Raw genomic sequence first — 19,291 nt, forward strand, 5'->3', positions numbered from 1 at the left:
GACAAGCTCCTGAAATAGTGACACATGTCACCATTCCAGAGCTCCTAGACTACCAAGGATACGATGGAGTAAAAATTCTTAGAATGGTGACAAATAAGACCTCAAATATTTTATCCAATCATTGTCTAGATGAATAATTTTCAAAATTTTAGAACTTAAAAAATACACAAGTATACTTAGGAGGAGAAAGAGGGTTTTACAAATATGAAGAAAATGGTTGTGTGTAATTGATGAAGATTGGTTAAAAAAATTCATTTAATCACTAGATAAGGCTAGCAATCCATAAAGTGATTCAACAGTATATGATTTTGTAGGATGGACTGCTTTTACCCAATAATGTGCCAATGAAGGAGAATCGAAACCCACTCAATGGAAATACAGAACGAATCCAATAAGGAAGGGCCTCATACCACCAAATCATAGAGAACAGTAGGTCTAGTAAGTATCTGTAAGTGTCATTTTGGAAAGTGTCTTGAAAGTGGTGCCAAAAACCTCTCACAAACCTTATCCCTTATTTAGCCGCAATTGAAGGGCGGGTAGGTATCATACTAAAGCGGGGATCAGAGAACTTGACCCTAAAGTATGTTTAGGAGGGAGAGATCTCCACCTCCAGACCCCTTAAAAAGAAATGGAGGTGAAAATTATTGAGTGCAACACCTTGGTCTTCCCCAAATTAATTGTCAAATGTCGTAACTCACAGAAGGATGAAAGATTATCCAACTGTCTTTGCAAACCCGCAAAGATGAGGCAAAAAGAGCATCATCCACAACAAGCAAAATAAAAGTCAAAACCTAGTGATGAAGGAAGTCATCCCCCTCAAGAGTATGACCCTAAAGAAGCCTCTCCAGCGCATCAATGTAGATATTGAATCAAATAGGCTACATGGGGCAGCCCTACTTAACCCCAATAGTGCTCCTGATGAAGTCTAGGAACCCAGAAGGGGTCTCAAGATGACCCAAAACCATCTTGTAGAGTCTCACTAGAAGAGTCTCAGAAATGCCAATGTCTCTAAGCCTCTAAGAAAGAGTTATCCTCAAGACAAAGTCAAAGGCTTTGTAGAAGTTAACAAAGCAACAGTAAACCTTTGAGAAGTGGTGGTGCCCCTCCTCAAGCCTACTGACAAATACTAAAAATATTATGAAAGTTCTCTTTTGGAATTGATATGCTTGTCTAGAATCATATATATAGATACATAGAATAAATAATTGTCCAAAATTAAGAACAAAGTCATCCTAGAAAAATGGTTTGATAAAGATTTCCCAACTTGCAAATGTTTCTGAAAGTAATCGTGCTCGTTTCAATATTTTCCCTTGATAAATTTAGGAATATTTGTCACCCATGATGATTTCTACTAATGTAAATCTTAACCCCTTTCAAAAACTTAGTCACTTGAGAAATAGTTTACAACAATCAATACAAGAGCCCAATAAATCTCCATTGAAATGTTAGTGTAGAGCCAAAAACAACATTGTATATTAAGCCTCTACTTTGTGCACTTAAAACATGGGACATCCCCCACAAATTAATCATAATTTTCCATGGCTCAATACTATAGTCATCAACCAAACATTTCTTCCCTTAAAATATTATAATAGAACTAAAAAATATGATGACACAAATAAATAATAAAAAACACCATCTCAGGACACCTTAAGGACCCAAATCCTACTAAAAGACAAGCTCCTAAAATAGTGACACATGTCACCATTCCAAAGCTCCTAGATTACCAAATATATGATGGAGTAAAAATTCTTTGAATGGTGACAAATAAGACCTCAAATAGTTTATCCAATCATTGTCTAGATGAATAATTTTCAAAATTTTAGAACTTAAAAAATACACAAGTATACTTAGGAGGAGAAGGAGGGTTTTACAAATATGAAGAAAATGGTTGTGTGTAATTGATGAAGATTGGTTAAAAATAATTCATTTAATCACTAGATAAGGCTAGCAATCCATAAAGTGATTCAACGGTAATTAGCCTATCGAAAAATACTAAAAATATTATGAAAGTTCTCTTTTGGAATTGATATGCTTGTCTAGAATCATATATATAGATACATAGAATAAATAATTGTCCAAAATTAAGAACAAAGTCGTCCTAGAAAAATGGCTTGATAAAGATTTCCCAACTTGCAAATGTTTCTGAAAGTAATCATGCTCGTTTCAATATTTTCCCTTGATAAATTTAGGAATATTTTTCACTCATGATGATTTCTACTAATGTAAATCTTAGCCCCTTTCAAAAACTTAGTCACTTGAGAAATAGTTTACAACAATCAATACAAGAGCCCAATAAATCTCCATTGAAACTTTAGTGTAGAGCCAAAAACAATATTGTATATTAAGCCTCTACTTTGTACACTTAAAACATGGGACATCTTCCACAAATTAATCATAATTTTCCATGGCTCAATACTATAGTCATCAACCAAACATTTCTTCCCTCCTTAAAATATTATAATAGAGCTCAAAACTATGATGACACAAATAAATAATAAATAAATCTTTAATTCAATTAGGTTTGACATCTATTTAAAAATAATTAGATCCACAATTTTAACAATGAACTATCCATCTTAATAAAGGCATTATTTGGTTCTTAAACAAATTCTCAAAATATTATAAATCAAGTATTTTTGTAAGCAAAGCCAGAAGCTAGAGTAGAAGCAACTTTGATACCTATTGGCTCCTAATTTAACAATGTTTAAATAAATAGGAAGGTCAAACAAAATACATCTAAAGGTAGCTAAATCCTATTATGGATTCAAAGATATAACATTCCAAATAGGGTTACCAATCAATCTATGAAACTAATATGCAATCAAAAGTTAGAAATTGCATTCAGAATTGTGTTTGCGTATTGATCAAATAGATTCGTCATAAGCTCAAATCTGGAACATGACATATTCCTGACCTCTAGAATGCAGTAGTGAAGGAGTTTTCAAATCTTGGTCAACTAGTTCAAAGTTACTCAAGGTCAAATAGGGCTTCTCAAATTTATGAAAAAAGTGCACCAACAAAACAACAATTAAAAACTGACTTTGGAAAACTCAAAACCCTATCAAAACATGTCAAAATGACTTGAAATCTGAAACATAGGCTCTCTAGGATGCATGCTAAACACTCCCAAAGCAAAAAATCTTAAAACTTAACCAAGTAAAAGATATTCAAATGCAAATTAGCCCTTCGAACACTATTTGACACTCAGCAAAAATGCAGATTTCTCAAATGCTCTAAATGACATCTCATGAAATGATTCAGAGTTGCAACCTAAAAAGTTAAGATGCATGTATATACCAAATGCAATGTGTGGAACACCTAAAACACATCCTAGGCTTCAAAATGATGGTTGGGTACATATGTAAGAAAAGCAATTAGAGGGGTTACTTTTGCAAAGTTTTCAAATATGGTACTCAAAATTCTCTCACATTTTTGAGTCCCAACAATACCAACAATATATCTACAAAAAAATATTAACAAATAATTTACATATAATTGATTTCAATTTACCCAAAATATTGTACAAAAAAATTATAAAACATCAAAATTGAAATATAGAATTTGAAATGAGACATGAGTATTGCCTTTAAATATTGAGTAGATCAATAACAAAAATATTCAATTGTAGCCACATAACTTATAGTCATATTGGATAACAAAAAATATGAATGTGAAGTACAAAGTGAGACACTCAAGTGACCTTAGTGATATCTCCAATAGATAAAGGATTTATGTCCACTGCCTCCAAGCTAGAAGATTTCTATCCTTAAACCTAGTGAAAGCCAAGCCTTCATAAAATTCTCCAAGAGGGAAACACATGTACGACACAACATGTAATTTCATATAAAAGAATAGAGATATAAGTAGAATAATGTATACAAAAGGTTCAATTTTCAAAACTCTATCCTATTGCGCTAATGGAGAAACAAGGATATTCTAAAGTAATCTAAACAAAATAGATAACAAAAAGGACAACGCAGGAGACAAGACAAGACAAAAAAAAAAAAAAAGACTACCATGCTAAATGAGGTCCACTTCAAGTCTTCTATGTGCCCCCCCCTCTCCCCCCAACCCCGCCATCTTTGTCTAAAATGTTAGGGAAAGGATAACGGCTCACAAGTGCAACAACATCCAATATAGTAGGAATCACAACTAGTTCTAAGAAAGGACTATGATGTGAGTCACTATGCCCATCACTATAAGTGATTGTTAGCTATGTAGAAAGTATTTTAGGAAACTCATAATCCATATCAATTAATTCTTCATCACTACTAACATGTTCATCATCAATAGTATCTTCCATATTAAGATTAATAGAATCTAAAATATGAATAGAATCATCATGTCCATCCATTTTCATATTGTTACCTCAATTAGCTTCTTCCAAACAATCATACAAAGTTTGATCAAAGAAAGATAAAGGTTGAGATAAAGTCGCAAGTTGAGAAGTAAGAGAAAATTCCTTAGCCTTAGCTTTAACTTGATGGTCTTGCGATGATAACAAGCATGTTGGTTATAAATGGTTTTGCAAGATACAATAGAAGGATTAGGATCAAAGACCATAAGTTCTGAAGAAGGAATAACTATGAGTTTGGATTAGTGGTTAAAGGAATAGATGTAGAAGGTAAAATAGGTTTTGAAGTAGAAGGGATAGAAGGAGTAGGAAAGATAGGTGTGCGAGAATGACCCTTAGGAAGGCTAAGCTCAAGAATCTTGTTTACCCTGTAACGTTAATAGAAGCAATAAGTATGATCGAGGTGAGTAGGTGGGTTTTCAGGAAGATATGGCCAATAAAAATCAATCCCAACACAATATTGAGGATGCAAAGGTTTATAAAGGGAATGGTTAATTGTGACAATTTCCCCATTATGGAGAAATTTAATGCATTTATGGAAAAGAGAAGCTACAAATTGCATGGAAGAGATCCATGGAATAGTAATTTTAACTTGAAATTGATCAGAATTAGGAATAACAAAAAAGGTAGTGTAAACAACCCTTTTGATAAGAGTGATAGGGAGAATTATAAAACCTCAAGGACAATAAAGAGATCCATTACAATTTTGAGTCTGTATAAGAGTTGCATCATAGGTATATTTATGCAACCATTTGTTATAAAGATGTTCTTCATTAATCACATTCACAGTGGAAGAAGGATCAATCAAAAGACCATGAGAAGGAATATGAGAAACCCTAGTTGATGCAGGAGCATCGTGGGTTGCCTTGTTATCCTGCTCATTTTGTTCACCTAGTAGTTCCTTCATGTTCCTAGCAATTCCTTCATGTGCCGAGTTACTGTAGCACTCTTCATATGCCAAGTTATTGTAGCATTCCTTCATGTGTCGAGTTACCCAGTTGATGCCGAGTGATGCTGTGTGCCAGTTTCCAGTTGATGCCAAGTGATGTCGAGTTGCTAGTTTCTAATTGATGCTGAGTGCCAATTTCTAGTTGATGCCGAGTGATGCCAAGTGCCATTTTTCAATTGATGCCAAGTGTCAGTTTCTAGTGGATGTCGAGTGATGCCGAGTGCTAGTTTCCTAGTGGGTGTCGAGTTATCCAGTGGGTGTCGAGTTGTCTGTTTTTGGTTCTTAGTGGGAGCCAACTTGCATATTTAATTTTGATCGTGAATTTAACGATAGGATCTTGTGTCAGCCTTCCTCTTATGTAATGTTCTAGAATGTTTTGTAAGCCATTTTGGCAAGTATATATAAAGTATTTAGGCTTAGATTTAGGCAAGTTTTTAGAGAAAAAGTTTGTGAGAGAAGAAGTTTCAGAGAGAGCAGATTAGAGAGAAAAACTGAAAGTGCAAATTTACAGTTGGATCTTTGAATGTGAATGTATTTGTAATTGGTCGTAACCTAGAAGGCCTCATAGCTAGGCATGTATGAAGATATCTTGATGAATCAATAAAAGTAATTCACTCTTCTTGCTCCTTTGGTTGTTGTCCACTTGTGTTTGCTTCCGTTGTGTTAACTCTTACAGGGTGGTTTGGATAGCTGGGTGAGCCTTTGGCCCTAGTTATCCGCCCTCTTGCTTGCATCACTAGTAGTGATGTAAAGAGGACCATTAGGTGTCTTAAGCATATTAGACTGACTAAAGGTTATAACAGGTTCTTGTTTAGGTCTAGGTGGAGAAAAAATCAGAGGTTGAGGTTGAAACTCAATGTAATTAACTACATGATTAGCTTCTTCAATCTTATCATCATAATTTATGTCAAACAATGAAGGTTCATTAATGGAATTTGATGAATGTGAAGGAAAAGGATTAGTATAAATTTTCAAATTTTGATTAGGAGGTACAATAGATTTATTTAGACTATATAGTTTTTAGGTGGGAAAATAATATAGGCTGATTGGAGAGTGAGAGTTGACAAATTAAAATCTAGAGACCTTTCAAGCCTTGAGTTGTACAATCGTAGGAGAAGAGGTCGACCTGGGTCAACCTATTCTAGATTAGGTCAACTTGGGTATTCCCAAAGGAGGAAAATGGTAGACCACAAAAAGTTTGGGAGGAACACAAAAAGATTTGGGAAGAAGGTGGGAGAAAATAGGAGAATGAGAGTCCAGGGCACATATCCATCCAAGGTCTAGGAAGTCACTATGAGATGGGTGTTAAAAGGTCTTATAAGATAAGTGTACCCAATTTAAGATGGTAACTCTGCTAGATAACTAATTCTCAGAGCCATGTTTAATAAGGTATGGATGAAACATATGTAGGAAAGGATTGAGGAACACCAAACTAGAGAGGTTGATATGAATAAAGTGTAAATAAATTGTATATGAAAATACATGATATGGGAAAGGAGCTTCAAGAGTTGAAAACTTCTAATAGGAGTAGTGAAAATGTTGTCCACCAAAATCCTTCAATAGTGGCAACAAAAGAAGAGCAATCAAACAAAGGAGTGATGAGGCAATTTAATGTCTCAATTTTGATATAGTTTATAGTTTGGACTTACTCTTTGTGCTTTGTCTAAAAAAAAATTTGTTTAAATATCTTGCAAACTTATGCCAGAGACAACTAGAACTTACTAAACCTATGGGTAGCGTATATGACATACCTAGCTTAATATTATACATAGAATGCAGTATTTCATATAAATATTTTAAGCTATGTTCTAATATTTGAATAAGAGTAGTAATGTTATCTTGCATACATGTTCTAGATGTTTCTAACTTTTAGGAAATGAAGAGCAATGCAAAAGGGTGGTGATTATTGCATTAAAGGAAGAAGATGATGGAGACTAATCATGGCAAGGGAAGTGCAATTCAATTCCTATGCATAGGTTGCGCCTGCAGAGGAGTTACTATTCTAGAAAATCCAGGAAGACCCGACTTGCTATATTTCCTACGAGCTGTCATTCTGTTGCTTAGTAAATGTACTATATTATGGTTGATCTTTCGCCTTCTTTTCTGACGATGTTTGTTCAAGACTTTTATGTCATGTTTTTAATAAGCATCCAGTCCTCTATATAATGGGTTTTTGGATCGTCTTAGGGAATGTAAGGAGAAAATAAACAATGCTAGTTTAAGATTTAGAAGTTACTCTTTTTCTATTCTTCATGAATTATTCAGTGATGTAATCAAAGAAGGATCATAATGAGAGAGTGATTTTGGAATACCTGTTGTGTTCTTAGTTAGTTAAAGCCAACCAAGGGGGCCCACTTGGGAGGTGGAATAGATTTAGGTAGAGTAGATTCATTCCCTGCAATTTCCTATTTTCAAGATAGATTTATTGTATTAATCCTACAACATTGCTATTGTGAAAGTTCTTGTAGCACTTACGGAAAATGATCATGGTGGATGTTTTGAGTTGTTAATTAGTTTAGAATTCATCTTCCAAAGCTTTCTATGGTTATCTATTGTTACTCTGAGTCTGTTTATTATTTTGTCACAGTAGTATAGATTCCTTTCATGCATTTTACTTTACTTTAGCATAGGTGTTAAGACTCTTAAATGAACTTAGTCCACATACTATGCTGACCCATTTCAAGTCTTACATCCCTAGGTTGACAATTCAAGTGTATTTCATGATGGAACAGGTAGTCTTCAGAATAGATATAGTATCCTTGAGAAAGACAATGGTGTGATTATCTTCATCTATTATGAAACCAAATAGGGAGGATAGGAAGATCTCCATAGGGATTGTGTTTATAAGAATATGGAAGAGATCTTGCCCTATAGGATAAAGAACATATGAGGTAAGTGTGATGAAGTGCATATAGGTTTTAATGGTATTTCCTAAATATTGAGAACATTCAGACAAAGCAAACCTATGCTTACAGAGTTAGAAAGAATGTGGAAACCTTTGAAGTTTAAATTGAACAAGTTATATGAAATTACAAGATAGGATCGAGATGTCCCTCTACAAATCATGGCAACAATTCACATGCTAGATACCATGTCAAACAACCTAGGTTACATTGAATAGAATGAACATAAATTTGAACAAAAAATGTTAGCATTAACTACCTCAGAGCATTAGTATGTTCCATCTATTAAGGATAATACTAGAAAAATAAAAGGTCTAGAGGATTGGAGAAAATAATTTATGGAATTACTAAAGAAGGTCTTGATTCATTTCAAGAATAAAGATAGTTCCCAATTGGATAAGTTTCATAAACTGTTAGATAGAATAATTTATCTAGAAAATAGGTTTGCTAAATTCCAGATAGATGTCAAAGTTTTTGTAGGCAAACGATGGTTGGAGCTCCTCTCACTTATTTTGGAATTCTCATAGTTTAACTGGGCTTGTCATGTATTGATTAAAAAATAGGTTGAGGCCTTCTTAAAGATCCCTGAAGAAGCACTAGAAGAACCTGAGAATGATGGTGAGGAGGATGACTTTAATTGGATTAATTCGACAAATGGTGAGATTTTAAATTTTATAGTTATATTTTTAGTTTTAAGTTTATGTTGTTCTTAATTATAATTAAAGTGTTTTCAGTTATATGTAGTTATTAGTTAGGAGTAGATGCAATGGTCTAAAGCTAGTTTGCATCCTTTCATTTTCTATGAGAATGATACTAAGACCATTTTCTACATAGAATATACAAGATACAATATAGATTTTAGATAGATGTTTTGCAATTTCTGGATAGGTATATGTAACTTATTCACACCTCAATTATACTTCATTTTTTGAAATTAATACAAAAGACCCTGCTTTTGTGTTCCAAATTGGAAATTTGTAACTTCAATTACTTGCTTCAAATTTGTCCTTTAGATTTTTTTGATTAAGGATCAATTTGTTGTGTGAAAGATTGAACTTAGTATATATTCTTGATCATCAATGTTGCATACAAATTTGTCTATGTAGTCATTGTCTAATTGGTTTTTGTTGTTAAAATTAGTTTCAATTAGACTGGGGTTTATAATTTGAAGTAGGTACAGAGAAAATTTAAGAAAAATCAACTCAACTAAAGCTTACCAACAACCTCACTTAGATTTACACACATAAGCAACATACAAAACCATGTACATAAGGCAAGATTTCTAGACTTTTACTCCAATGTAATTAATAAGAAACATGTTTGAACATAATGCTCAACAATTGGTAGCCACACTGGTGTAATAATTAAAAGAAGATTTTCAACATGCCCGACTGTGAAGCCATCCAAGTTTCAGCCATATACAATAAAGTTACAATGTTACAATCCAAGTTCACATCCTATCATGCTTCTCAATATCTCATGTCATTTCCTATCATCCACTTTTGCATTTTCTATCTCTAACTAAGCTTCTTATATAGCCAACTTAGCCATAAGTTGATTAGTCAAGCATTTAATTACATTATAGGTCCAACCTAGGAAGAGTAAATCAAAGACAATGCTAAATAAAACATAAGGCAATGAGCACTTGAAGGCGAATCTACACATGTCTAACGATTTGGCTCCTAACTTCTCAACATGTCATGTTAACATAAGAAACCACGTTGATGGTAGGGATGACTCTCAGGAAGTGAAACTTTCCTTTCTTCACACTGCTAATCTTAAAGAGGAGGCTTCCCTTTAGGGTGATTGTTGGTTGTATAATGAAATAATGGTACTCAAGAAGAAAATGGGGGTTATGCAAAAAGGATTGGACTTTGTATGCACTATGAGAGCTTAGATGGAAATACAAATAGGTAACATCCCTAAAAAGCTCAAAGAATATGAGTAGGAGGTTTGTTACTTAATTAAGGAAAGTGGTCAAAGAATGGAACAAGTCACTTCTAGTCTGTGTGCTACGGTGGCCAATTTGGGTAAGAAGAGTAACAAGGAGATAATGTCTCCTAGTAATGCTAGGATGGGGAGTCCAAGTGGACCTAGTAAGAGAACTAGGCAAAGCATGAGGAAAAAGGTCACTGAGGCTCTTGAGGCTCTTGTCCTTGCTTCGGTTGACATTATCCAAATTACTACAGAAGCAGGTAAGGAGGTGGTGAACATCATCAAAGAGCTGTTGTAGGTGTTGGTTGTGGAGCTGGTGTACTGGTTGCTAGTTCGGGTGGTTTTTCTAGTTTTTACTTTCTTTTTTCCATCCTATTTTAAAACTCTAAGTTACAGGTCCTTGTAAAACCTGATTGCTTTTTATGGTTTTAACTTCTTGTTTCAAGTCCCTGTAAAACTTGGTTTTTTTTATTTTAAACCTTAGTTTTTAGGTCCTTGTAAAACCTGGTAGTGCATTAATGTTTATCTTTAGTTTTTTGTAAAGGGTTTTGAGTGCCTTCAAAACTTGTTTTTACCTTAATCTAAAACATAAGAAACCATGCCAAATGAAACAACATGCCTCACTAGAAGGAAACACGTCAAAAAAAAGACCACAAAGAATAGTTCATAACTCGAGAAATACAAATGATCAAAGCTTGTGCTCATAGGAGGAGGATCAAGGATAGGTCCCCATCAACATGTTAATTGTGCATAAAATGACACCAACATTAGCAACGACTACTTTATGAACAACATACTAGTATAGGAAACAAGAAATATTTCTTGTTGATGCAAGATTGTAAGAGAACTAGGCAAAGCATGAGGAAAAAGGTCACTGAGGCTCTTGAGGATCCTATCCTTGCTTCAGCTGACATTATCCAAAGTACTGCAGAAGCAAGTAAGGAGGTGGTGAACATCATCAAAGAGCTATTGTAGGTGCTAGTTGTGGAGCTCGTGTACTGGTTGTTGGTCCGAGCAATTTTTCTAGTTTTTACTTTTCTTTTCCAACCTATTTCTAAACTCTTGGTTCCATGTCCTTGTAAAACCTGGTTGCTTTTTATGGTTTTAACTTCTAGTTTCAGGTCCCTGTAAAACTTGGTTTTTTTTTTTTTAAACTTTAGGTTTTAGGTCCTTGTAAAACTTGGTAGTGCATTAATGTTTATCTTTAGTTTTTTGTAAAGGGTTTTGAGTCCCTTCAAAACTTGTTTTTACCTTAATCTAAAACATAAGAAACCATGCCAAACGAAACAACATGCCTCACTAGAAGGAAACATGTCAAAAAAAGATCCCAAAGAATAGTTCACAACTCGAGAAATACAAACGATCAAAGCTTTTGCTCGTAGGAGGAAGATTAGGGATAGGTCCCCATCAACATGTTAATTGCGTATAACAAGACACCAACATAAGCAATGACTACTTTACAAACAACATACTAGTATAAGAAACAAGAAATATTTTTTGCTGATGCAAGATTTCTCAAAATCCCAAGATGCTCCTGCATCAAACACTTGGGGTTAATAAAGAACTGATGTCCACATTGGGCACTGCTCATATACTGACCTAAATCATAAAGATCCAATTCAACTTGTGTAATCTATGAACTATCTTCAACATGTTTTTCTTTCCACTGAACTAGGTATTACATGTAATCCTTTCCTCTGGTACTCTTTCTTACTTTGCTATAAAACCTTTTTAATGTCTTCTTTCTGATTTCTAGGATAATCCAGGTTACTGTCATTCTCATATTCTAACTAATAGTACTCAAAGATATCTGTAATGTTAAATATAAGAAATATATCCATATCTTCTAGTTATTCCACTTCATATGCATTTCCACTATCAACTTCTTCAAAATCTTACAAGGTCCAAACTTCTTCACTTTTAGCTTACTATACGTACCATCTAGAAATCTATTCTTCTTCAAATGAATCATAACCTCATCACCAACTTCAAAAGATTTGTGTCTCTTCCTTTTGTTAGCTCTTTGTTTATAATTATGATTATTGTCTTCCAAATTTCTTTTAACTTCCTCATGTAAAGTCTTTATGAAAATTGTAAAGTCCTCAGCTTAAGCACTCCTTATCTCAGTAGGCAATTCTCTCAACTTTGTGGTTCCTTTAGGATGAAATCTAGTAATAATATCAAAAGGTTTCTTCTTAGTACTTCTATTCACAAAATTATTGTATGCAAACTTTGCTTGTGCCAAAACTAAATCCTAATTAGCATGCTTATCTGCAACTAAACATCTTACTAAGTTACGCAAACTTATGTTCACTACTTCAGTTTTTCCATCTATCTAAGGGTGAAATGTAGAACTAAACTTCAACTCCGTATTCATCTTCTTCCAAAGTGTTCTCTAGAAATAACTAGTAAACTTAGTGTCTCTATCTGAAACAATAGTCTTAGGAAAACCATGTAATCTTAGTACTTCCTTGAAAAATAACTCAGCTACATGCATTGCATTTGAGATTTTCTTAGAAGGTATGAAATGTGCTACCTTTGAAAATTTGTCAACCACTACAAAAATAGAATCATTACCTCTTTGAGTTCTAGGCAATCCAAGGACAAAATCCATGCTCACATCTTCCCAAGGTCTATTAGGTGCAATTAAAGGCAAATACAATCCCACATTCTGACTAGTTCCTTTTACTACTTGACAAATTTTGCATCCTCTAACCATTCTCTGTACATCCCTATAAATTTGTGGCCAAAAGTATCTCTTAAAAATCAGTTTAACAGTCTTATCGATCCCAATATATTCAACAAGTCAACCTTTATGGTTCTCTTTTATTATGTTCTCTCTCCTCTAAACAACATATCCTTTTGAATGAAATAATTAGTCCACTTATCACTCACTATCTGTTCCATACAAACGTTTCAAGGTTCTACAAAATCCAAATCAATATCATACAAACACTTCAAGTCATCAAAGCCAAGCACTTCAACTCTCATTTTTGTCAGCAAATTTCTTCTTCGACTCAATGCATCAACAAATTTATTTAACTATCCACTCTTATGTTTTAATGAAAAGGAAAAACTTTGTAAGAACTCAACCCACTTCATATGTCTCTGATTCAATTTATTCTAACTTCCCAAATATTGCAAAGCTTTATGGTTAGTGTATAATAGAAAATCCTTAGGCATCAGATAATGTCTCCATTTATTCAAATCTTGAACAATAGCATATAATTCTTGATCATAAACTAAATGTTCTCACTTAGCATCATTTAATTTTTCACTAAAGAAAGCTATAGGCCTTCCTTCTTGACTCAAAATAGCTCCAATTGCACTTCTACTAGCATCACAATCAACTTGAAAAACTTTACTCAAATTAGGCAAAGAAAGTGTAGGAAATTTTGCAATCTTTTGTTTTAATGTTTCAAAACTCTTTTGTGCTCCTTGTGTCCATTTGAAATCCCTTTTATCTCCTCTCATAGTCTCAATCATAGCATTACACATAGAACTGAAATTCCTGATAAACTTCCTATAAAAACTTGCCAATTCATGAAATGATCTTACCTCTCCAATATTCTCAGGTGTAGGCCAATCAAGAATTACTCTCACCTTTTTCGGTCCATTTTCAAACCATTAGCTGAAATTACAAAACCAAGGTACACAATCTCCTCTTTCATAAATGAACATTTCTTCAAGTTAATCAACGACTTTTCCTCTTTCAATCTTTGCAATACTTTTCTGATATGTTCAATGTACTCTTTCTTACTTTTACTGAATATCAAAATGTCATCAAGGTATACAATCACAAACTTACTTGAGAAACTTTTCAAAACTTCATTCATCAACCTTATGAAAGTCCTAGGCACATTAGTCAAATCAAAGGACATAACCAACCATGCATACAAACCTTCATTAGTCTTAAAAGCAATCTTCCATCCATCTCCTTCTCTGATTCTAATTTTGTGATATCCACTTTTCAAATCAATCTTTGTAAATATTTTGCTCCACTCAAACTATCCATTATGTCATCCATCCTAGGCAAGGAAATCTGTATTTCACTGTTATCTTATTTATAGCTCTAGAATTAGTGCACATTCTCCATTTTCCATTTTTCATAGGTGCCAGTACTGTAGGTACAACACATGAACTCAAACTTATGCACTTGTCTATTCAGCTCAATCTTCTCATCAGGTGTTAACCTATGTGGTTCTTTATTAGGAAAACTAGCTCCAAGTATCAAATTCATACAATGACTTGTGCTTCTCATAGGAGGCAAACTATTGGGTACATTATCATAAATGGTGTCATTAAATTCTATCAGCAAAGGTTCAAGCTCAAGTGCATGTTCTAATTCATCTTGTTTCTCAGTTTTTCTTGGAATCAAAGCACATCAAATATTTTGTTCTTTCATTTCTCTTGCAAACTTATTACCCTCAACTATACATACTCTAACTATAGTACAATGATTTTCACTCAATTTTTCCACCAAAGGTAACAATATTTTCTTCTTTTCGTTCACCCAAATAGTACACTAATTCAATCTACCATCATGCAAAGCTTGTTTATCATACTACCAAGGTCTACCGAAAAGAATATGACAACAATCCATAGGCATAATATCACACAAGACTTCATCATGATAATTCCCAATTTTAAATTTGACAAGACATTGTTCACTTACAAGTAGTTTATGCTTCTTTTGGATCCAAGCAACACAGTATGGCTTAGGGTGTCTCAACCTCTACAACTGCAATTTGTTAACCATCTCTTCAGATGCCAAGTTATCAGAACTTCCAATATCAATGATTACCTTGCAACATTTTTCAACAATCTTACATCTGGTTTTGAATAAACTTCTCTAAATAGGTTCTTCATCAGTTTCTTCATTCCATAAGACTCTTCTCACCATCAAGTTTTTACCTGTCTTTGGTTCATTATATGTTTCATCAACTTCTTCACAAGACAAAGTATTTTTGTTGTTAACTTAAGCCAAATCAATTTCAATTAGATTAGGGTTTATACTTTTATTTCTCTTTCACTCTTCACAATAGTGGATGGTATATTGAAACTGTCTCTTAAGAATTGTACTAAATGTTACTTGACAAAATCATAGAACACTATGTGTATGATTTTGCAGGTTGTCATTGCTAGAAAATATAGTTAAGGACTAGGTGAAGTCACTATCAAAATAACATTATCAGAATCATGAATACATTGTTAGAAACCTAGTGGAGCTATCAAAGTAAAGGAGGTACTATCAGAGTGAGAGACTTATCAATGACTCTAAGGAAACGACTTATGGAAAATTCATGAAGAAGTTTGATGAAACCCTAACTAGGCCACAAAGTTGGAAAGGAATAACGATAAGGAAGACCATAAAAGAGATAAAATGTGTGTGTGTGTGTGTGTGTGTGTGTGTGTGTGTGTGTGTGTGTGTGTGTGTGTGTGTGTGTGTGTGTGTGTGTGTGTGTGTGTGTGTGTGTGAGAGAGAGAGAGAGGTAAACAATTAGAATGAAAGAAGAGTAAGCTATCAGGGCAATGTGAATAAGGAGAAAGAGAAAATATGACCTATCAATCATTGAGGGAAGGATAGTACATGTCATATTTCTTGTTATTTTTATACTTAATAATTTTTTATCAAGATCGATAGATCCTTTAACAAGGTGGTCTTTAAAAGGACTTAGGAGTTATATTTTGAACTTATTGTAAATTTTTTAATAGGGTGAACATTGTAGTCTTTCACAGGGTGACATTGTATAACTAGGATTAAATCTCTTAACAAAGTAGTCTTTAACATGTTTGTTGATACTCCTGATAGGATATTAGACACTTTTGACAGGGTGTAGTCATTCGGAAGATGACATTATTGTACGCTTTTAATAGGGCATCTTATTGGTGCAGTCACGAGTTGTGGGTACCATCCCCACCATAGTTTTCCCTCTAACCAAGGGTTTTTGCTTACCCAAAATATTGTGTTATGAATTTATGTGTGTGATGTTGGTGTTAAGTTTATTACTTTACATTTCAATTAATAACAATAAGATTACAAACTATTGGTATGTTATTGATTAAAGTAAAAGATATATGTGAAAGTATTTAACTGATTATCGGTTTATGTTTTACAAAGTAATTAAGGTTGAAATTTTTGTGGCACTGATTCACACCCCTTCCAGTACCCTAATTAAATCTTTCCAACACTAAAACATCTAGGGGAAGCTTGACTCCATTTTCCCTAAGTTGGATAAGGAACTAGTATGAAATGTTTATTTCATAAGACTTGATATACTTTTAAAGTTTTGGAAGTTTATTGTCCATTCATCTACAATTCATCTAGCATTATATTCCTACATACACATTCAATTTACTTTAAAGAAATCCAAAGAAATCAAGTTTACAATTTTGTTTTACTTAAGAACTCATTGTCATCTTAAGGAGAATCACAAAGTTCTCTTCATATTATATACTATAAAAATCCTCTAACAAATAGATTAAGGTTGAGGAATAGGTTCACCCGCCTGGATCCTGTTAAGCTCGAAGTGTAGGGGAGTAGGGCCATAATTGCTCACTCTTGTGAGTTGGACAAGTTTAATTAGAGATCCCAAAATTGAGAGGGAAATCTCATATGATTTCTAATATGTTGATCTTGACACCAATAGGTTGGTGACATAAATTCTTGAATCTCTAATAATGAAGAGGAAGAATCTAGAAGATATAGACAGTAATATCTTCCTTGAAAGAGCTGGTGACTCTATTCAAAAAATAATCAATGACTCTACTAAGAGGGGAGACTCAAATAAATGACAACTTTCCTTTTCAAAAAGGGAGATAATTTTATTTCAGGATGTATTAGCCATTTGAAAGAAAACCTTTTGTTCTAGATGGCATTAGACCATTGGATATCAGTAGATTTATATACAACCCTAATAAGTTGTGTGCAAAGCTCTCAAATTTTGTGCCTAAGTTTTATGGAGAATGGTATAAATCAACACTTGACCACTTAGATGCACTCTACACATTCATAGAAGAAATCAAATATATGCTAAAGAGTATGTGATGAAACTTTTTGTGAGGACACTAAAGGATAATGCAAAAGAAGAATATGAATTATTACCTATAGGAAGTATTTCATCTTGGAGGCGATTTGAGCAATGGTTTATTCATGTCTTTCATGGTGCTAATGAAGATGAAGAAATGTGTGCAATTAATAGGATAAAGATCACAATAACAATATGGAAGATGAACCTCATATATCTCCCTTGAATGCATTCTTCAATTTGGGAAGATACAAAGGTGAATCTGTTGTGCATTTGATCATAAGGATGGAAATTTTTTATCATAAAATACCTTTAGACATGAGGCCCACACATCAGGATTACTTGAATAGAATTCGTGAATTCAAAATCTATGGAGACCCTAATTTAATAATATTATTGATCATTTATAGAATACAATGATGCGGGAAGAGAATGAATGTAGGGAGAAATTCATGAAAGGAGGACATAACCCTAGTGAAGTGCAAACTTAGATTGAAGTCTAATCCATTCAAGATGAGACATGCATGAAAATAGACTTCATCGAATTGAAAAATGATGGGAGAGATTCCCTTAGTATGGAATAAATTTCAGATTTGTTAGACATTGAATATCAGAAAAATATTCAGAAAGATGGCCACAATTTTTGCTCAATCCTCCATAGTAAATAGATTAATAAAGTAATGCATGTGGAGATAGATGTTCACTGAAAAGGAAAATAAAGATCATGACCATAAAACATCTGGTTATGATGAAGGAATTAGAATTCCAAATTGTTTTGAAAAAAAAATTGATTGTCTAGATAATAATGTTTCCCAAAACTATCAAAAAATGTCTTCTAAATACGAACTATTTCTTTATCCGTTCAGTGACATGAATGTAGTCCATCCAAGTTGTGATGATGAAATAGAAATACATATTGCGCATTAACAAAAGGTAAATTCAAGAGGTGACCCTGATGAAGATATTTGCGGTGTTGATAGGGTGAAGGATGATTCTTAGGAGAGTACATCTTATGAAGGAAGATATTGTGACACATCAAATGACCTCTTGTATCATGGAACACATGAATGCTCATGTGGAGCTATGCCTATATTTTTTAATTCTATTTTTCAAGAGAAATACTCTTGAAAATAATCTTTGAGACTACTAAAAGTCATGTGATAATTAAAAGGGATTAAATATTTTTTCTAAATACTCCTAATTTGATACATACAAAAAATAAAGGGTGTTGGGATTATAAAGACATGATACAATATTATGCAAATGTTGGATTACTGAGAGGTTGGGTGAATCAATTATCTCAGGTCCCTTTAGTAATTTTCACCTCATAAAACCTTTCAACAATTAACTTGGTTAAACATTCAATTGACTACATTGGTTTACAACAATATGCATACACAAATCAGTAGATAATTTGTAGAACACTCATAAATACATTGACACCAGATTTTTAATGTGGAAACCCAATTTGGGTAAAAAAATACTATGAGATTTATCACCCATGAAGAAATTCACTCTTTAGAAGTGAGCTTGGTTAAGAGCCAACACTGTTAAAGGTTACAAACACTTTTGCTAAATGTGACCCTATTAGGGGATTTTCACCAAGGATCAATTAGATTTGCCACTCTTCAATGTGTGATCTTATTAAAGGACTTAGTATATTCATTAGAATGCCACCTTACAAAGGAGTTACAAGCAGGACTGTTAAATCCACTTGGTTAAAAGATTTTCTGCTATAATAGTTACAAGATAATAGTGAAATGATCTGTAGAAATAGCAACTACCTTTGCCTATTCAGATCTCCTTTATACTCATTTGTCCTCCTCAAACTCTTATTTTATGGTTGACCAACACACTCTTTATATCATCTCTGCTTCACACTTTTCTTGGCCTCTGTTCAACTTGGTGACTCTTATGTCTTTGTTCAGCAATCAACAACATCATCATTCTTGCTCATCCATTATATAGGACATATTTTTCTGCTTAATCATATTCATCAGGTTTCCTTGAATTACTCTCAGTCTCACGAGCAAATCTTAACTCATATTCAATGTATCTATAGCTCAGAAAAATATTTTATGCATCATACCAGCTGTAATTCACCTTGGAATTTATTTTT

This window comes from Cupressus sempervirens, chromosome 5, assembly GCF_028749045.1.
Source record: "Cupressus sempervirens isolate cs-2001-9-10 chromosome 5, ASM2874904v1, whole genome shotgun sequence".
In the NCBI taxonomy this organism is placed as follows: Eukaryota; Viridiplantae; Streptophyta; class Pinopsida; order Cupressales; family Cupressaceae; genus Cupressus; species Cupressus sempervirens.